General features: G+C 49.3%; 8 non-coding genes and 2 pseudogenes across 8 annotated transcripts; all 10 read right to left on the bottom strand.

Moving 5' to 3' along the window:
* Positions 1-262: 262 nt before the first annotated feature.
* Positions 263-453, bottom strand: LOC142262443 (U2 spliceosomal RNA). Its single transcript, XR_012729831.1, has one exon. It is a non-coding gene; the product is annotated as a U2 spliceosomal RNA (small nuclear RNA).
* A 1,387-nt stretch (positions 454-1,840) lies between these two features.
* On the bottom strand, positions 1,841-2,031 carry LOC142262441 (U2 spliceosomal RNA). The gene has a single exon (XR_012729829.1). It is a non-coding gene; the product is annotated as a U2 spliceosomal RNA (small nuclear RNA).
* Positions 2,032-3,418: 1,387 nt separating this feature from the next.
* LOC142262453 (U2 spliceosomal RNA) lies at positions 3,419-3,622 on the bottom strand (annotated as a pseudogene).
* A 5,428-nt stretch (positions 3,623-9,050) lies between these two features.
* LOC142262480 (U2 spliceosomal RNA) lies at positions 9,051-9,154 on the bottom strand (annotated as a pseudogene).
* Positions 9,155-10,541: 1,387 nt separating this feature from the next.
* On the bottom strand, positions 10,542-10,732 carry LOC142262440 (U2 spliceosomal RNA). The gene has a single exon (XR_012729828.1). It is a non-coding gene; the product is annotated as a U2 spliceosomal RNA (small nuclear RNA).
* A 1,387-nt stretch (positions 10,733-12,119) lies between these two features.
* Positions 12,120-12,310, bottom strand: LOC142262439 (U2 spliceosomal RNA). The gene has a single exon (XR_012729827.1). It is a non-coding gene; the product is annotated as a U2 spliceosomal RNA (small nuclear RNA).
* A 1,387-nt stretch (positions 12,311-13,697) lies between these two features.
* LOC142262438 (U2 spliceosomal RNA) lies at positions 13,698-13,888 on the bottom strand. Its single transcript, XR_012729826.1, has one exon. It is a non-coding gene; the product is annotated as a U2 spliceosomal RNA (small nuclear RNA).
* Positions 13,889-15,275: 1,387 nt separating this feature from the next.
* Positions 15,276-15,466, bottom strand: LOC142262437 (U2 spliceosomal RNA). Its single transcript, XR_012729825.1, has one exon. It is a non-coding gene; the product is annotated as a U2 spliceosomal RNA (small nuclear RNA).
* Positions 15,467-16,853: 1,387 nt separating this feature from the next.
* On the bottom strand, positions 16,854-17,044 carry LOC142262436 (U2 spliceosomal RNA). The gene has a single exon (XR_012729824.1). It is a non-coding gene; the product is annotated as a U2 spliceosomal RNA (small nuclear RNA).
* Positions 17,045-18,431: 1,387 nt separating this feature from the next.
* LOC142262457 (U2 spliceosomal RNA) lies at positions 18,432-18,624 on the bottom strand. The gene has a single exon (XR_012729838.1). It is a non-coding gene; the product is annotated as a U2 spliceosomal RNA (small nuclear RNA).
* Between the last annotated feature and the right edge of the window lie 1,952 nt (positions 18,625-20,576).

Below are 20,576 nucleotides of genomic sequence, written 5' to 3'. Positions count from 1 at the left end.
TCAATTGCAAATGATCTAGATAAGACAGAGAACTGCAGCACGGGGACATAGCCGAGTTGGTCAGGTTGAGTGGTGATGAGTTTGCTATTTGGATGAATAAAGAAAGTCAAAAGTGTGAAAGATAAAAAACAAAAGGAGGAAGTGTGAAAAGTGAATGGGCCAAATTGAGGTGCATATGAAGACGTATGCTTTCTTCCAATTCATTAAATCGGGCTAATATGAATCAGGTGAATTGAGTTCTGCTTTTGGAAACTGGGTTAAGAAGGGGTGCACCGTTCCTGGAGGTACTGCAATACCAGGTCAATGCGTGGAGTGGACAGAGCAAGCTCTTTTTCCATCTCCCTGTTCTAAAAATCCATTTAATATATGGTCCCCAGATAGGGGACGTATCAGATATTAAACTGATAAGAACAGATACTACACTTGATCTTAGCCAAAAGGCCGAGAAGCGATAACCAGAATTGGTTTGGGCCTCGAGTGGCACCCTGGCCTATGCCGGACACATCTTAGGGAGAGAGAGCGAGAGGGAGACAAACCCACGCCTACACAAGACATTTTGTCACCCAAGCCAACCCTTGAAAAGGCTGCTTTGCAGAGCCAAAACAAGAAGAATGGTGCGTTTTGCAGCCGCCGCCCACTGCAATGAATCTGAATAACTCCTCCTTTAGGGCGCAAGCAACTCCCCTCCCCCTTGCAGTCTTTCCAATTCACGATACAAAAAGACGGACAGGACAGGTTGCCTGACTTTCCGTCACTGCCACCCTTTGCCATCCTTACCCGTAGAAAGCCCTTTCATCATCCCCAAACCCTAATCTTTTCCCTTTCCTTCCCAGCCCCCAAACCCTGCCCTCTGTACCTTTCTCACCACCCGCTTCCCTTCTCCTGTCATCCCCCTACCACCCGGGAAAAAAAGAGATTGCCCCCTCCTTCCACTAGCCCACCCTCCCACCCAAAGAACAACTTCTTCTGCGCAGCTTGTTTTCTAGGCAGCAGCGCTATTGTGATGTCATCGGGGGGCATTGTGACAAGCCGCCAGTGTTCCGTCTCTTCATGTTGTGCACAGTTCAAACGGAAAATACATCAACAGGCAGACTACAGAAAAGCTTACTATCAAAGGTTAGAGGGGGGCTTTCTCAGAGGGCTTTTTACAGTTTTTCTATTCCCAATTAGCCGTTTAAGTGTACTTATTGAAAGTAGTAATTCTTTCATAGGCCGCCCTTTCTTAGTATTTGACGTTCCTTATATTGCGGTATGAGGCTTCGCAGTAGGTTGCAAACATTCATCACCCATGACTGTCCCCAATTGAGCTCAGAAGCTCAATGTCTATCATGACCTCTCTTTTAGAATGTCCAAGAGCAAGCAAACTATTCCTCCAGGAGAGGGCGCCAACAGACTACTAAAGAGATCATCATTACTCAAAGAAAACCCCAAAAACCAATGCATGATAGGAATAAACAGGTAACTTTCTTTGGAGTGGAAGCGGAGAGATCGCACCAGATGCCAATTCTAGATGTTATCACACCTGTGGTCACTGCAGCAGCAGGTGAATCCACTTTGTCCAAAAGGGATCTATTCCATTCAATTGCAAATGATCTAGATAAGACAGAGAACTGCAGCACGGGGACATAGCCGAGTTGGTCAGGTTGAGTGGTGATGAGTTTGCTATTTGGATGAATAAAGAAAGTCAAAAGTGTGAAAGATAAAAAACAAAAGGAGGAAGTGTGAAAAGTGAATGGGCCAAATTGAGGTGCATATGAAGACGTATGCTTTCTTCCAATTCATTAAATCGGGCTAATATGAATCAGGTGAATTGAGTTCTGCTTTTGGAAACTGGGTTAAGAAGGGGTGCACCGTTCCTGGAGGTACTGCAATACCAGGTCAATGCGTGGAGTGGACAGAGCAAGCTCTTTTTCCATCTCCCTGTTCTAAAAATCCATTTAATATATGGTCCCCAGATAGGGGACGTATCAGATATTAAACTGATAAGAACAGATACTACACTTGATCTTAGCCAAAAGGCCGAGAAGCGATAACCAGAATTGGTTTGGGCCTCGAGTGGCACCCTGGCCTATGCCGGACACATCTTAGGGAGAGAGAGCGAGAGGGAGACAAACCCACGCCTACACAAGACATTTTGTCACCCAAGCCAACCCTTGAAAAGGCTGCTTTGCAGAGCCAAAACAAGAAGAATGGTGCGTTTTGCAGCCGCCGCCCACTGCAATGAATCTGAATAACTCCTCCTTTAGGGCGCAAGCAACTCCCCTCCCCCTTGCAGTCTTTCCAATTCACGATACAAAAAGACGGACAGGACAGGTTGCCTGACTTTCCGTCACTGCCACCCTTTGCCATCCTTACCCGTAGAAAGCCCTTTCATCATCCCCAAACCCTAATCTTTTCCCTTTCCTTCCCAGCCCCCAAACCCTGCCCTCTGTACCTTTCTCACCACCCGCTTCCCTTCTCCTGTCATCCCCCTACCACCCGGGAAAAAAAGAGATTGCCCCCTCCTTCCACTAGCCCACCCTCCCACCCAAAGAACAACTTCTTCTGCGCAGCTTGTTTTCTAGGCAGCAGCGCTATTGTGATGTCATCGGGGGGCATTGTGACAAGCCGCCAGTGTTCCGTCTCTTCATGTTGTGCACAGTTCAAACGGAAAATACATCAACAGGCAGACTACAGAAAAGCTTACTATCAAAGGTTAGAGGGGGGCTTTCTCAGAGGGCTTTTTACAGTTTTTCTATTCCCAATTAGCCGTTTAAGTGTACTTATTGAAAGTAGTAATTCTTTCATAGGCCGCCCTTTCTTAGTATTTGACGTTCCTTATATTGCGGTATGAGGCTTCGCAGTAGGTTGCAAACATTCATCACCCATGACTGTCCCCAATTGAGCTCAGAAGCTCAATGTCTATCATGACCTCTCTTTTAGAATGTCCAAGAGCAAGCAAACTATTCCTCCAGGAGAGGGCGCCAACAGACTACTAAAGAGATCATCATTACTCAAAGAAAACCCCAAAAACCAATGCATGATAGGAATAAACAGGTAACTTTCTTTGGAGTGGAAGCGGAGAGATCGCACCAGATGCCAATTCTAGATGTTATCACACCTGTGGTCACTGCAGCAGCAGGTGAATCCACTTTGTCCAAAAGGGATCTATTCCATTCAATTGCAAATGATCTAGATAAGACAGAGAACTGCAGCACGGGGACATAGCCGAGTTGGTCAGGTTGAGTGGTGATGAGTTTGCTATTTGGATGAATAAAGAAAGTCAAAAGTGTGAAAGATAAAAAACAAAAGGAGGAAGTGTGAAAAGTGAATGGGCCAAATTGAGGTGCATATGAAGACGTATGCTTTCTTCCAATTCATTAAATCGGGCTAATATGAATCAGGTGAATTGAGTTCTGCTTTTGGAAACTGGGTTAAGAAGGGGTGCACCGTTCCTGGAGGTACTGCAATACCAGGTCAATGCGTGGAGTGGACAGAGCAAGCTCTTTTTCCATCTCCCTGTTCTAAAAATCCATTTAATATATGGTCCCCAGATAGGGGACGTATCAGATATTAAACTGATAAGAACAGATTTTTGATTTAACAGCATCTTTATTATCATGCACTACTCACAAAAAGGTAACAAACCGTGTACAGTGCCGCAGCCCCGTACACACAGAACTATACAATCCTTCTTACATAGCCATAGAGTACGACGCACTAAACTATACATCACACTCCTATGCTTATCCATAACACTCAAGCTGAAAGAAAAAGTTAGACAATAAATAACGACGAACCGGCGATTGGGGGATGGGGGTAGGGGAAAAGGGGGATAGGGTGGGGAAATCACAGGCCCGAAGCTTTATTGAAAGACGCACATAACGGGAAAAGGAGGGAGGGGGCATGGAAGAGGTCTAAACCTCCTCCTCGGCGCTGTCGTCCGGACTGTCCATGATGGAATAGTCTCTGAGCAGGCTGTGGATCAGCCTGCGGCAATCCTGGATAGACATCCTCTCCCTCTTCAAGATGAGCCGGTTCCTGGCGACCCAAATAGCGTCCTTAAAGCAGTTCATAAGGCGCCAAGCCTCCTGGATGGCTCCAACGGTGTGAGTCCCAGGGAAGAGTCCATAAAGTACGGAATGGTACGATAGGCTCCCTCTGGGGACGGAGTTCCTCAGGTCATCCTCCAGGGCAACCAACAGGCGCTGTGCGAAACGGCAGTCCCAAAAGGCGTGCAGCGATGTTTCCTCTACGAAGGGGCACCTTGGGCAGTACCGGGTTTTGCACAGGTTCCGGGCATGCATGAATGACCGGACGGGTAGTCCGCCCTGTATCGCCATCCATGACAAGTCCTTGTGCCCGTTGGTCAATCCAGCCGATGACACGTTTGTCCAAACAGTCTCCAGTGTGTCGTGATGAAGTCCTGGAATGTTCTCCATTTCGTCCTTGGCTCTGATGAGTTTGTGGATAGTCTTTGGCTTCCACAAATCAGGCTTGAGTCCCTCCAGTTGGTGTTCCCTCACAAACCGAACCACGTCTCCGTAGAACCATGGCGCCGTCCAGTTGTAGGGGAAGGAGCTGTCCCACTTGTCCCAGCCTAACCGTCTCCAAAGGGGGAGCAGGAAGAAGCGAGACATGGACCCACCCGCGGAACCTCTCTTGACTCGCAGAGTTCGGCGAACGCAGTCACATACGAAGGAGGATCGCAGGAGGGTGGGGATATCGGGTACGCCCTTCCCACCCTTGCGAGGATCCTTGTACATGATGCTCCGCTTTACTCTGTCCATCTTGGATCCCCAGACAAAACGAAACACCGTCCTGGTAATGGCCCTGCACACGGTGGCAAGGGGGGGCCAGGCCTGGGCCGTGTACTGCAGCACGGGCAGTACCTCGTTACGCAGGACCAGTGCTTTGCCCTCACAGGTGAGGCGTCTGAGGCTCCACAGACCGATCCGTTGGGTGATCTTGGTCAAGCGTTCCTCCCAGGACTTGAGGGCTGCTCCTTCCTTCCCGAACCAGACTCCAAGAACCTTGATGAAATCCGGCTGGATGCTGAAAGGGAAGGGGGCGGAAGAGGCCGGCTGCCAGTCCCCGAAGAGCATGGCTTCCGACTTCCCGCAGTTGACTTTGGCTCCCGAAGCCCGTCCGAAGGTCTCACAGGTCTGGACGAGGGTGTCGACTGAGCGCCGGTCCGCGCAGAAGACGGTCACGTCGTCCATGTAGAGCGAGCACTTGACCTCGAAGCGTTCTGGTCCTGGTGCGGTGATCCCTCTGATCTCTCCATTCCGCCGGATAGCCTCTGCAAAGAGTTCTATAACACAAACAAAAAGAAGAGGTGACAGAGGACAGCCTTGTCTGACCCCTGAGAGGACCGGGAAGGGGTCAGTCTTCCAGCCGTTCACCAACACCGAGCTGTGAATATCAAAATACATTAGTTGGACATACAAGCAAAACATGTTACCCAAACCTAACCTGTGCAGAGCTTTGCCCAGGAACTCATGGGAAACACGGTCGAAGGCCTTTTCCTGATCCAACGAGATCAGGGCTGCGTGCACCCGGCGGGCTTTGATGTACTCGACCGTGTCCCGCATGAGAGCCAGGCTGTCTGCGATGCGACGTCCGGGGATGCCGCAGGTCTGATCCGGGTGGATGATCCGTCCGATAACAGTCTTCAATCTCGTTGCCATCGTCTTGGCCAGGATCTTGTAGTCGACGTTCAGAAGGGTGATGGGACGCCAATTCTTCAGGTCGCACCTCTCTCCTTTACGCTTGTACAGGATCGTGACCATTCCTTCCCTCAGAGATGGAGGCATTCTGCCCTCCACCACCATCTCCTCATACAGCCCTAACAGGTCCGGACAGATTAGGTCTCCCAGCGCTACATAGAGCTCTGCTGGGAGGCCGTCACTGCCCGGTGTCCTGCCAGAACTAAAGGATTTGGCGGCCGAGAGCAGCTCGTCCACCGTCAGAGGAACATCCATGGCCGCCGCGTCTGCAGGGTCAAGATGGTTAGTGATACCTGACAGGAACTTATCGGCGGCCTCGGGGTCAGTAGTCTTGCGGGCGTAGAGTTCGCTGTAGAAGTCGCTGACGACCTTCATCACGTTCTCTTTCCCGCGTCGCATGTTTCCACTCTCGTCTCGTAGTTCATTCATGGGCGTGTGACCGGCGTGGAGTTTCCTGAAAAAGAACGAGTTACATTTCTCACCCTTCTCCAGGTTCTCCACTTTGGAACGGAAGACAATTCGCTCGGACTCCTCCTCGAAGTGCCTTTTCAGGCTCCTCTTAGTCTCCTCCAGCTCCTCTCTCACGTCCCAGCCGCATCGAAGAAGGTCCTGCAGGGAACGCAGCTCACGCTGGAGTCTCCTGAAGTCCCTCCTCTTCAGACACGCCTGTTGTTGACTCTTTGCCTGAAAGAAGAAACGGAACTCGAGTTTAACGTATTCCCACCAGTCAGAAACAGACTGGAAGCCCGCCTTGTAGGCCCGCCACGTGGAGTAGGCAGCTCTAAGCTCCTCCAGAATCTCACCCTTTTCCAGCAGAGAGCAGTTCAGCTTCCAGGAGCCCGGGCCAATGGGGAAGCCATGGCCAAGCACACCTTGAAAGTGAATGGCTCTGTGGTCAGAGAAGAAGCAGGGGACCATCGAGTGCCCACTCCGCCCAACCGCCCGAGAGGTAAACACAAAGTCAATCCTGGAACGCAGCGAGCCATCGGATCGGCACCATGAATAGTTCACGGATCCGTGTCCGATGGAGCCAACAACGTCCACAAGAGAGGCTTCGGTCACCATCTCAATGAGCAGTTTGGATGTGACGTCCAACTTGGCAGCCGTTCCAGAACTGCGTCCATCCTCCTCAATCGGGCAGTTGAAATCCCCGGCCATCACTACCGTCCTGGCGGTAGCGAGCTGAGGGCGCAGGGCTTGGAGGAGCTCCAGTCGATCGCTCTTCACAGGAGAAGCATACACATTGATGAACCTGACAGGTTCTCCCGCCCAGGTGCCATCCACGAGCAGTAACCTGCCGCAGACGATTTCCTGAACAGAGTCCAATGTGAAGGCGCTTCCCCTGATCAGCACGGCGACCCCCGCGGACCTACAGTCGCCCCCGCCAGACCAGTAGGATGGGCCATGGGTCCACTCCCTGGCCAGATGGTTGAAGGACCTAGAGGAGGGAAGGGAGCATTCCTGCAGGAAAAATACATCACTAGACTGAGTGTTAAGGAACGCAAAAATTGTCTGACGTCGGAACTTGTCTCTGATGCTCCTAACATTAATGGAAAAGATGTTAATGTTAGCAGTCATTGGAGGAAAGAGAAAGTTAGAGCAGGCGGTGTGCCTTAGTTACCACTCCGGTCGGGCGGTTCTTCCTCTTTGGCACCTGCTGGTAAGGGTATCTCCAGCAGACCCTCTTCTGCTAGCTGATCAAGCAGGGATGGTGCCTCAGTGGCTTCCGACTCCTCCATTTCTTCTTCGGCCACAAGGGACTCCACCATCTGCTCCAACACGTCCGGTTCTGGGAGGAGGCCATCCTCCTCTTCCTGGGGTGGATTGGGGTCCACAATGAACAGCTTGGAAGGTTCTGCGACAGGACTATCTTCCACCTTCCTTTTCCTTTGGCCTGTACCTGAGGAGACAAGAGCTGGAAAATCCTCCTCGGTGAAAAGTGCAAGAGTGCTGAGGCCCTCTGCTCTCATGGTCTGGGGGGGGAGAGTGGGCTTTGGGGGGGGGGTGAGGAGACCAACTGAGGAGTAGGGAAATGAGGTGGAGGTAGTGGAATCCTCAGTAGGGTTGGCCGGGGGGGAGGGGTTTGGACAGGGGTGACAGGGGGGGGGACCAGGGAGGGGGCAACAGTTTTCTTACCCTTCTTTTCCCTGGACTCCGTGGCTGCTGGGGCATCGGCTGGAGCCACGGTCGCTGGGTTCTTGGCCGCCTTGTCCTTGGCCTCTGTGGCCTTGGTCGTAGCTGCCTTGGTCGACGAAGCTGTGACTACCCGATACTGGGTCGCCGCGGCAACCCTTGCCCAGGATTTCTCCCGCTGTGGGCAGTCCTTGTAAAGGTGGTCCGCCTGTCCACATAGGTTGCAAGTCTTCTTCTTTGGGCAGTCCTTGGAGCTGTGTCCTGTCACCCGGCAAACCCTGCAGGCGTCCTCCTTGCAGGTCTTCATCGAATGCCCTTTCCCGCCACATTTCCTGCAGTTGTGTGGCATGTCCAGGTAGTAGATGAGACCAAAGGAGTTTCCCAGAGAGAATGTCGGGGGCAGGTGCTGGAGACCATCCTCGGATGCCGGTTCCCTGTGGAGTCGAACGGTTACTGACCACTTACCCGTCCAGAATCCGTTGCCGTTAAGGATGTGGGATGGCTCCCTCACCACTGTGCAGAGACGTCCCAGGAACGTGGAGATGTCTCTTCCTGGGGTGTGCGGGTTCCGCATGGAGACCGTGATCCTCTTCTCATCCCTCTGTATAGGACAGGATCCTAAAAAAGAATGAAAAGGGGAGTCCGGCATCGCTGCGTTCATCGCCTCCCAGTATCTCCTGCAGGCATTCACCGTGGCAAAGGTTACCAGAAAAATGCCAGTCATGAAGGTCTGGACACTCAGGGTTTCCGCCCTGGAGAAGCCCTGATCCAGAATCATCTTCTTGCAGAACACGTCGCTGGACATGTCCGGCAACCTACCATCCACCGCCTTCAGCTTCAGGGCGACCGTCTGCCGCATCCAAGGCTCCAGGGTTGGAGCCTTTTCAGGCGGCGTCCGGGCTCCCTCCGGCTGGCTAGCGTCGGAGGTAGGGGCCTCTTGGGCCGAAGAAGCCTCTGGATGAGCCTTCCTGGAGGTCCCTGGGTCCTGAGCCTTCTTGGCTGCCTTCTCTGGCTTGCTTGCCATGGCTGGTTCCTGCTTGAGTTCCCGGAGCTGGATCTTGGATTCTTCTCCGGGTGTCTTCTCCCGCTGTGTTCCTCCTCGAAGTTCCTCTGGTCTCCCCAAGTCTTCTCCGAGCCTTCGTCTTCTTGCTTCTTTCTGCCAAGCTCTTCTTCCGTCCGATCTCCCTCTTTCGGTCTCGGCTGGGCTTCGGAGCTTGTCTCCCTGATCGTATCTCGTCAAGTGTAGCTAGCTCAGTTTGTTCTGATAAGAACAGATACTACACTTGATCTTAGCCAAAAGGCCGAGAAGCGATAACCAGAATTGGTTTGGGCCTCGAGTGGCACCCTGGCCTATGCCGGACACATCTTAGGGAGAGAGAGCGAGAGGGAGACAAACCCACGCCTACACAAGACATTTTGTCACCCAAGCCAACCCTTGAAAAGGCTGCTTTGCAGAGCCAAAACAAGAAGAATGGTGCGTTTTGCAGCCGCCGCCCACTGCAATGAATCTGAATAACTCCTCCTTTAGGGCGCAAGCAACTCCCCTCCCCCTTGCAGTCTTTCCAATTCACGATACAAAAAGACGGACAGGACAGGTTGCCTGACTTTCCGTCACTGCCACCCTTTGCCATCCTTACCCGTAGAAAGCCCTTTCATCATCCCCAAACCCTAATCTTTTCCCTTTCCTTCCCAGCCCCCAAACCCTGCCCTCTGTACCTTTCTCACCACCCGCTTCCCTTCTCCTGTCATCCCCCTACCACCCGGGAAAAAAAGAGATTGCCCCCTCCTTCCACTAGCCCACCCTCCCACCCAAAGAACAACTTCTTCTGCGCAGCTTGTTTTCTAGGCAGCAGCGCTATTGTGATGTCATCGGGGGGCATTGTGACAAGCCGCCAGTGTTCCGTCTCTTCATGTTGTGCACAGTTCAAACGGAAAATACATCAACAGGCAGACTACAGAAAAGCTTACTATCAAAGGTTAGAGGGGGGCTTTCTCAGAGGGCTTTTTACAGTTTTTCTATTCCCAATTAGCCGTTTAAGTGTACTTATTGAAAGTAGTAATTCTTTCATAGGCCGCCCTTTCTTAGTATTTGACGTTCCTTATATTGCGGTATGAGGCTTCGCAGTAGGTTGCAAACATTCATCACCCATGACTGTCCCCAATTGAGCTCAGAAGCTCAATGTCTATCATGACCTCTCTTTTAGAATGTCCAAGAGCAAGCAAACTATTCCTCCAGGAGAGGGCGCCAACAGACTACTAAAGAGATCATCATTACTCAAAGAAAACCCCAAAAACCAATGCATGATAGGAATAAACAGGTAACTTTCTTTGGAGTGGAAGCGGAGAGATCGCACCAGATGCCAATTCTAGATGTTATCACACCTGTGGTCACTGCAGCAGCAGGTGAATCCACTTTGTCCAAAAGGGATCTATTCCATTCAATTGCAAATGATCTAGATAAGACAGAGAACTGCAGCACGGGGACATAGCCGAGTTGGTCAGGTTGAGTGGTGATGAGTTTGCTATTTGGATGAATAAAGAAAGTCAAAAGTGTGAAAGATAAAAAACAAAAGGAGGAAGTGTGAAAAGTGAATGGGCCAAATTGAGGTGCATATGAAGACGTATGCTTTCTTCCAATTCATTAAATCGGGCTAATATGAATCAGGTGAATTGAGTTCTGCTTTTGGAAACTGGGTTAAGAAGGGGTGCACCGTTCCTGGAGGTACTGCAATACCAGGTCAATGCGTGGAGTGGACAGAGCAAGCTCTTTTTCCATCTCCCTGTTCTAAAAATCCATTTAATATATGGTCCCCAGATAGGGGACGTATCAGATATTAAACTGATAAGAACAGATACTACACTTGATCTTAGCCAAAAGGCCGAGAAGCGATAACCAGAATTGGTTTGGGCCTCGAGTGGCACCCTGGCCTATGCCGGACACATCTTAGGGAGAGAGAGCGAGAGGGAGACAAACCCACGCCTACACAAGACATTTTGTCACCCAAGCCAACCCTTGAAAAGGCTGCTTTGCAGAGCCAAAACAAGAAGAATGGTGCGTTTTGCAGCCGCCGCCCACTGCAATGAATCTGAATAACTCCTCCTTTAGGGCGCAAGCAACTCCCCTCCCCCTTGCAGTCTTTCCAATTCACGATACAAAAAGACGGACAGGACAGGTTGCCTGACTTTCCGTCACTGCCACCCTTTGCCATCCTTACCCGTAGAAAGCCCTTTCATCATCCCCAAACCCTAATCTTTTCCCTTTCCTTCCCAGCCCCCAAACCCTGCCCTCTGTACCTTTCTCACCACCCGCTTCCCTTCTCCTGTCATCCCCCTACCACCCGGGAAAAAAAGAGATTGCCCCCTCCTTCCACTAGCCCACCCTCCCACCCAAAGAACAACTTCTTCTGCGCAGCTTGTTTTCTAGGCAGCAGCGCTATTGTGATGTCATCGGGGGGCATTGTGACAAGCCGCCAGTGTTCCGTCTCTTCATGTTGTGCACAGTTCAAACGGAAAATACATCAACAGGCAGACTACAGAAAAGCTTACTATCAAAGGTTAGAGGGGGGCTTTCTCAGAGGGCTTTTTACAGTTTTTCTATTCCCAATTAGCCGTTTAAGTGTACTTATTGAAAGTAGTAATTCTTTCATAGGCCGCCCTTTCTTAGTATTTGACGTTCCTTATATTGCGGTATGAGGCTTCGCAGTAGGTTGCAAACATTCATCACCCATGACTGTCCCCAATTGAGCTCAGAAGCTCAATGTCTATCATGACCTCTCTTTTAGAATGTCCAAGAGCAAGCAAACTATTCCTCCAGGAGAGGGCGCCAACAGACTACTAAAGAGATCATCATTACTCAAAGAAAACCCCAAAAACCAATGCATGATAGGAATAAACAGGTAACTTTCTTTGGAGTGGAAGCGGAGAGATCGCACCAGATGCCAATTCTAGATGTTATCACACCTGTGGTCACTGCAGCAGCAGGTGAATCCACTTTGTCCAAAAGGGATCTATTCCATTCAATTGCAAATGATCTAGATAAGACAGAGAACTGCAGCACGGGGACATAGCCGAGTTGGTCAGGTTGAGTGGTGATGAGTTTGCTATTTGGATGAATAAAGAAAGTCAAAAGTGTGAAAGATAAAAAACAAAAGGAGGAAGTGTGAAAAGTGAATGGGCCAAATTGAGGTGCATATGAAGACGTATGCTTTCTTCCAATTCATTAAATCGGGCTAATATGAATCAGGTGAATTGAGTTCTGCTTTTGGAAACTGGGTTAAGAAGGGGTGCACCGTTCCTGGAGGTACTGCAATACCAGGTCAATGCGTGGAGTGGACAGAGCAAGCTCTTTTTCCATCTCCCTGTTCTAAAAATCCATTTAATATATGGTCCCCAGATAGGGGACGTATCAGATATTAAACTGATAAGAACAGATACTACACTTGATCTTAGCCAAAAGGCCGAGAAGCGATAACCAGAATTGGTTTGGGCCTCGAGTGGCACCCTGGCCTATGCCGGACACATCTTAGGGAGAGAGAGCGAGAGGGAGACAAACCCACGCCTACACAAGACATTTTGTCACCCAAGCCAACCCTTGAAAAGGCTGCTTTGCAGAGCCAAAACAAGAAGAATGGTGCGTTTTGCAGCCGCCGCCCACTGCAATGAATCTGAATAACTCCTCCTTTAGGGCGCAAGCAACTCCCCTCCCCCTTGCAGTCTTTCCAATTCACGATACAAAAAGACGGACAGGACAGGTTGCCTGACTTTCCGTCACTGCCACCCTTTGCCATCCTTACCCGTAGAAAGCCCTTTCATCATCCCCAAACCCTAATCTTTTCCCTTTCCTTCCCAGCCCCCAAACCCTGCCCTCTGTACCTTTCTCACCACCCGCTTCCCTTCTCCTGTCATCCCCCTACCACCCGGGAAAAAAAGAGATTGCCCCCTCCTTCCACTAGCCCACCCTCCCACCCAAAGAACAACTTCTTCTGCGCAGCTTGTTTTCTAGGCAGCAGCGCTATTGTGATGTCATCGGGGGGCATTGTGACAAGCCGCCAGTGTTCCGTCTCTTCATGTTGTGCACAGTTCAAACGGAAAATACATCAACAGGCAGACTACAGAAAAGCTTACTATCAAAGGTTAGAGGGGGGCTTTCTCAGAGGGCTTTTTACAGTTTTTCTATTCCCAATTAGCCGTTTAAGTGTACTTATTGAAAGTAGTAATTCTTTCATAGGCCGCCCTTTCTTAGTATTTGACGTTCCTTATATTGCGGTATGAGGCTTCGCAGTAGGTTGCAAACATTCATCACCCATGACTGTCCCCAATTGAGCTCAGAAGCTCAATGTCTATCATGACCTCTCTTTTAGAATGTCCAAGAGCAAGCAAACTATTCCTCCAGGAGAGGGCGCCAACAGACTACTAAAGAGATCATCATTACTCAAAGAAAACCCCAAAAACCAATGCATGATAGGAATAAACAGGTAACTTTCTTTGGAGTGGAAGCGGAGAGATCGCACCAGATGCCAATTCTAGATGTTATCACACCTGTGGTCACTGCAGCAGCAGGTGAATCCACTTTGTCCAAAAGGGATCTATTCCATTCAATTGCAAATGATCTAGATAAGACAGAGAACTGCAGCACGGGGACATAGCCGAGTTGGTCAGGTTGAGTGGTGATGAGTTTGCTATTTGGATGAATAAAGAAAGTCAAAAGTGTGAAAGATAAAAAACAAAAGGAGGAAGTGTGAAAAGTGAATGGGCCAAATTGAGGTGCATATGAAGACGTATGCTTTCTTCCAATTCATTAAATCGGGCTAATATGAATCAGGTGAATTGAGTTCTGCTTTTGGAAACTGGGTTAAGAAGGGGTGCACCGTTCCTGGAGGTACTGCAATACCAGGTCAATGCGTGGAGTGGACAGAGCAAGCTCTTTTTCCATCTCCCTGTTCTAAAAATCCATTTAATATATGGTCCCCAGATAGGGGACGTATCAGATATTAAACTGATAAGAACAGATACTACACTTGATCTTAGCCAAAAGGCCGAGAAGCGATAACCAGAATTGGTTTGGGCCTCGAGTGGCACCCTGGCCTATGCCGGACACATCTTAGGGAGAGAGAGCGAGAGGGAGACAAACCCACGCCTACACAAGACATTTTGTCACCCAAGCCAACCCTTGAAAAGGCTGCTTTGCAGAGCCAAAACAAGAAGAATGGTGCGTTTTGCAGCCGCCGCCCACTGCAATGAATCTGAATAACTCCTCCTTTAGGGCGCAAGCAACTCCCCTCCCCCTTGCAGTCTTTCCAATTCACGATACAAAAAGACGGACAGGACAGGTTGCCTGACTTTCCGTCACTGCCACCCTTTGCCATCCTTACCCGTAGAAAGCCCTTTCATCATCCCCAAACCCTAATCTTTTCCCTTTCCTTCCCAGCCCCCAAACCCTGCCCTCTGTACCTTTCTCACCACCCGCTTCCCTTCTCCTGTCATCCCCCTACCACCCGGGAAAAAAAGAGATTGCCCCCTCCTTCCACTAGCCCACCCTCCCACCCAAAGAACAACTTCTTCTGCGCAGCTTGTTTTCTAGGCAGCAGCGCTATTGTGATGTCATCGGGGGGCATTGTGACAAGCCGCCAGTGTTCCGTCTCTTCATGTTGTGCACAGTTCAAACGGAAAATACATCAACAGGCAGACTACAGAAAAGCTTACTATCAAAGGTTAGAGGGGGGCTTTCTCAGAGGGCTTTTTACAGTTTTTCTATTCCCAATTAGCTGTTTAAGTGTACTTATTGAAAGTAGTAATTCTTTCATAGGCCGCCCTTTCTTAGTATTTGACGTTCCTTATATTGCGGTATGAGGCTTCGCAGTAGGTTGCAAACATTCATCACCCATGACTGTCCCCAATTGAGCTCAGAAGCTCAATGTCTATCATGACCTCTCTTTTAGAATGTCCAAGAGCAAGCAAACTATTCCTCCAGGAGAGGGCGCCAACAGACTACTAAAGAGATCATCATTACTCAAAGAAAACCCCAAAAACCAATGCATGATAGGAATAAACAGGTAACTTTCTTTGGAGTGGAAGCGGAGAGATCGCACCAGATGCCAATTCTAGATGTTATCACACCTGTGGTCACTGCAGCAGCAGGTGAATCCACTTTGTCCAAAAGGGATCTATTCCATTCAATTGCAAATGATCTAGATAAGACAGAGAACTGCAGCACGGGGACATAGCCGAGTTGGTCAGGTTGAGTGGTGATGAGTTTGCTATTTGGATGAATAAAGAAAGTCAAAAGTGTGAAAGATAAAAAACAAAAGGAGGAAGTGTGAAAAGTGAATGGGCCAAATTGAGGTGCATATGAAGACGTATGCTTTCTTCCAATTCATTAAATCGGGCTAATATGAATCAGGTGAATTGAGTTCTGCTTTTGGAAACTGGGTTAAGAAGGGGTGCACCGTTCCTGGAGGTACTGCAATACCAGGTCAATGCGTGGAGTGGACAGAGCAAGCTCTTTTTCCATCTCCCTGTTCTAAAAATCCATTTAATATATGGTCCCCAGATAGGGGACGTATCAGATATTAAACTGATAAGAACAGATACTACACTTGATCTTAGCCAAAAGGCCGAGAAGCGATAACCAGAATTGGTTTGGGCCTCGAGTGGCACCCTGGCCTATGCCGGACACATCTTAGGGAGAGAGAGCGAGAGGGAGACAAACCCACGCCTACACAAGACATTTTGTCACCCAAGCCAACCCTTGAAAAGGCTGCTTTGCAGAGCCAAAACAAGAAGAATGGTGCGTTTTGCAGCCGCCGCCCACTGCAATGAATCTGAATAACTCCTCCTTTAGGGCGCAAGCAACTCCCCTCCCCCTTGCAGTCTTTCCAATTCACGATACAAAAAGACGGACAGGACAGGTTGCCTGACTTTCCGTCACTGCCACCCTTTGCCATCCTTACCCGTAGAAAGCCCTTTCATCATCCCCAAACCCTAATCTTTTCCCTTTCCTTCCCAGCCCCCAAACCCTGCCCTCTGTACCTTTCTCACCACCCGCTTCCCTTCTCCTGTCATCCCCCTACCACCCGGGAAAAAAAGAGATTGCCCCCTCCTTCCACTAGCCCACCCTCCCACCCAAAGAACAACTTCTTCTGCGCAGCTTGTTTTCTAGGCAGCAGCGCTATTGTGATGTCATCGGGGGGCATTGTGACAAGCCGCCAGTGTTCCGTCTCTTCATGTTGTGCACAGTTCAAACGGAAAATACATCAACAGGCAGACTACAGAAAAGCTTACTATCAAAGGTTAGAGGGGGGCTTTCTCAGAGGGCTTTTTACAGTTTTTCTATTCCCAATTAGCCGTTTAAGTGTACTTATTGAAAGTAGTAATTCTTTCATAGGCCGCCCTTTCTTAGTATTTGACGTTCCTTATATTGCGGTATGAGGCTTCGCAGTAGGTTGCAAACATTCATCACCCATGACTGTCCCCAATTGAGCTCAGAAGCTCAATGTCTATCATGACCTCTCTTTTAGAATGTCCAAGAGCAAGCAAACTATTCCTCCAGGAGAGGGCGCCAACAGACTACTAAAGAGATCATCATTACTCAAAGAAAACCCCAAAAACCAATGCATGATAGGAATAAACAGGTAACTTTCTTTGGAGTGGAAGCGGAGAGATCGCACCAGATGCCAATTCTAGATGTTATCACACCTGTGGTCACTGCAGCAGCAGGTGAATCCACTTTGTCCAAAAGGGATCTATTCCATTCAATTGCAAATGATCTAGATAAGACAGAGAACTGCAGCACGGGGACATAGCCGAGTTGGTCAGGTTGAGTGGTGATGAGTTTGCTATTTGGATGAATAAAGAAAGTCAAAAGTGTGAAAGATAAAAAACAAAAGGAGGAAGTGTGAAAAGTGAATGGGCCAAATTGAGGTGCATATGAAGACGTATGCTTTCTTCCAATTCATTAAATCGGGCTAATATGAATCAGGTGAATTGAGTTCTGCTTTTGGAAACTGGGTTAAGAAGGGGTGCACCGTTCCTGGAGGTACTGCAATACCAGGTCAATGCGTGGAGTGGACAGAGCAAGCTCTTTTTCCATCTCCCTGTTCTAAAAATCCATTTAATATATGGTCCCCAGATAGGGGACGTATCAGATATTAAACTGATAAGAACAGATACTACACTTGATCTTAGCCAAAAGGCCGAGAAGCGATAACCAGAATTGGTTTGGGCCTCGAGTGGCACCCTGGCCTATGCCGGACACATCTTAGGGAGAGAGAGCGAGAGGGAGACAAACCCACGCCTACACAAGACATTTTGTCACCCAAGCCAACCCTTGAAAAGGCTGCTTTGCAGAGCCAAAACAAGAAGAATGGTGCGTTTTGCAGCCGCCGCCCACTGCAATGAATCTGAATAACTCCTCCTTTAGGGCGCAAGCAACTCCCCTCCCCCTTGCAGTCTTTCCAATTCACGATACAAAAAGACGGACAGGACAGGTTGCCTGACTTTCCGTCACTGCCACCCTTTGCCATCCTTACCCGTAGAAAGCCCTTTCATCATCCCCAAACCCTAATCTTTTCCCTTTCCTTCCCAGCCCCCAAACCCTGCCCTCTGTACCTTTCTCACCACCCGCTTCCCTTCTCCTGTCATCCCCCTACCACCCGGGAAAAAAAGAGATTGCCCCCTCCTTCCACTAGCCCACCCTCCCACCCAAAGAACAACTTCTTCTGCGCAGCTTGTTTTCTAGGCAGCAGCGCTATTGTGATGTCATCGGGGGGCATTGTGACAAGCCGCCAGTGTTCCGTCTCTTCATGTTGTGCACAGTTCAAACGGAAAATACATCAACAGGCAGACTACAGAAAAGCTTACTATCAAAGGTTAGAGGGGGGCTTTCTCAGAGGGCTTTTTACAGTTTTTCTATTCCCAATTAGCCGTTTAAGTGTACTTATTGAAAGTAGTAATTCTTTCATAGGCCGCCCTTTCTTAGTATTTGACGTTCCTTATATTGCGGTATGAGGCTTCGCAGTAGGTTGCAAACATTCATCACCCATGACTGTCCCCAATTGAGCTCAGAAGCTCAATGTCTATCATGACCTCTCTTTTAGAATGTCCAAGAGCAAGCAAACTATTCCTCCAGGAGAGGGCGCCAACAGACTACTAAAGAGATCATCATTACTCAAAGAAAACCCCAAAAACCAATGCATGATAGGAATAAACAGGTAACTTTCTTTGGAGTGGAAGCGGAGAGATCGCACCAGATGCCAATTCTAGATGTTATCACACCTGTGGTCACTGCAGCAGCAGGTGAATCCACTTTGTCCAAAAGGGATCTATTCCATTCAATTGCAAATGATCTAGATAAGACAGAGAACTGCAGCACGGGGACATAGCCGAGTTGGTCAGGTTGAGTGGTGATGAGTTTGCTATTTGGATGAATAAAGAAAGTCAAAAGTGTGAAAGATAAAAAACAAAAGGAGGAAGTGTGAAAAGTGAATGGGCCAAATTGAGGTGCATATGAAGACGTATGCTTTCTTCCAATTCATTAAATCGGGCTAATATGAATCAGGTGAATTGAGTTCTGCTTTTGGAAACTGGGTTAAGAAGGGGTGCACCGTTCCTGGAGGTACTGCAATACCAGGTCAATGCGTGGAGTGGACAGAGCAAGCTCTTTTTCCATCTCCCTGTTCTAAAAATCCATTTAATATATGGTCCCCAGATAGGGGACGTATCAGATATTAAACTGATAAGAACAGATTTTTGATTTAATGAAGCTTTCCAAAGCACCGCAAAAAATGCATGACCGAAGTCACACCAAAAACAGTGCAAAGGCTAGGATTCGTGTGGACCCCTCCGTGAGGAGAGGGTCCCCAAAAATCAACCCCGTCCCTCTGAGCCAGAAGGCCACAGCAAGGGTCAGGGATCTTCGGTGCTCCCCCAAGCCGAAGCCTGGTTGAGCCTTGTCGTTGCTCCCAGCATCCACCCAGGCATCTTACCCAAGTGGAGTAGAGAGCTACTAGTTGTTGGTTTCGCAGCCGAAACTGCCCGGACCGTCAACCTGTGTTGGTTTCTCAGCCCAAGGCTAACCGGACCTCCAACCGGGTGTTGGTTTCTCAGCCGAAGCTGACCCGGACCTCCAACCGGGTGTTGGTTTCTCAGCCGAAACTGACCCGGACCTCCAACCGGGTGTTGGTTTCTCAGCCGAAGCTGACCCGGACCTCCAACCGGGTGTTGGTTTCTCAGCCGAAGCTGACCCGGACCTCCAACCGGGTGTTGGTTTCTCAGCCCAAAGCTGAACGGACCTCCGACCATGATTATAAAAATTTCTCTTCCTAGCCAGAAGGCCGGGATAGAGCAATATGCGCAGAAAGTATGAAAGGGCAAGGTACGGTGTGCTACAGAGCCCAAAGCTCGCCGGGGTCCCAAGCCAGCAAGCTCAGACTCACTCCAGGGTCGTCAGTCCTGGGGCACATTGCACCATAGCCCCCACACTTACTCAGTCTAATAGCCTCGATCCTGGCAGGGCCATGTTTTCCTCTAGATGAATATACTATACATCCAGAGTACTAGCAAGCGCAACCTTCCAGTGTGCATTGCATCTGCCGAGCCTCACAGACACTACACTTGATCTTAGCCAAAAGGCCGAGAAGCGATAACCAGAATTGGTTTGGGCCTCGAGTGGCACCCTGGCCTATGCCGGACACATCTTAGGGAGAGAGAGCGAGAGGGAGACAAACCCACGCCTACACAAGACATTTTGTCACCCAAGCCAACCCTTGAAAAGGCTGCTTTGCAGAGCCAAAACAAGAAGAATGGTGCGTTTTGCAGCCGCCGCCCACTGCAATGAATCTGAATAACTCCTCCTTTAGGGCGCAAGCAACTCCCCTCCCCCTTGCAGTCTTTCCAATTCACGATACAAAAAGACGGACAGGACAGGTTGCCTGACTTTCCGTCACTGCCACCCTTTGCCATCCTTACCCGTAGAAAGCCCTTTCATCATCCCCAAACCCTAATCTTTTCCCTTTCCTTCCCAGCCCCCAAACCCTGCCCTCTGTACCTTTCTCACCACCCGCTTCCCTTCTCCTGTCATCCCCCTACCACCCGGGAAAAAAAGAGATTGCCCCCTCCTTCCACTAGCCCACCCTCCCACCCAAAGAACAACTTCTTCTGCGCAGCTTGTTTTCTAGGCAGCAGCGCTATTGTGATGTCATCGGGGGGCATTGTGACAAGCCGCCAGTGTTCCGTCTCTTCATGTTGTGCACAGTTCAAACGGAAAATACATCAACAGGCAGACTACAGAAAAGCTTACTATCAAAGGTTAGAGGGGGGCTTTCTCAGAGGGCTTTTTACAGTTTTTCTATTCCCAATTAGCCGTTTAAGTGTACTTATTGAAAGTAGTAATTCTTTCATAGGCCGCCCTTTCTTAGTATTTGACGTTCCTTATATTGCGGTATGAGGCTTCGCAGTAGGTTGCAAACATTCATCACCCATGACTGTCCCCAATTGAGCTCAGAAGCTCAATGTCTATCATGACCTCTCTTTTAGAATGTCCAAGAGCAAGCAAACTATTCCTCCAGGAGAGGGCGCCAACAGACTACTAAAGAGATCATCATTACTCAAAGAAAACCCCAAAAACCAATGCATGATAGGAATAAACAGGTAACTTTCTTTGGAGTGGAAGCGGAGAGATCGCACCAGATGCCAATTCTAGATGTTATCACACCTGTGGTCACTGCAGCAGCAGGTGAA

This window comes from Anomaloglossus baeobatrachus, unplaced genomic scaffold (genome assembly GCF_048569485.1).
Source record: "Anomaloglossus baeobatrachus isolate aAnoBae1 unplaced genomic scaffold, aAnoBae1.hap1 Scaffold_2452, whole genome shotgun sequence".
In the NCBI taxonomy this organism is placed as follows: domain Eukaryota; kingdom Metazoa; phylum Chordata; class Amphibia; order Anura; family Aromobatidae; genus Anomaloglossus; species Anomaloglossus baeobatrachus.
The sequence above is the reverse complement of the archived record's forward strand: the minus strand, read 5'-3'. Positions and strand labels throughout refer to the sequence as shown.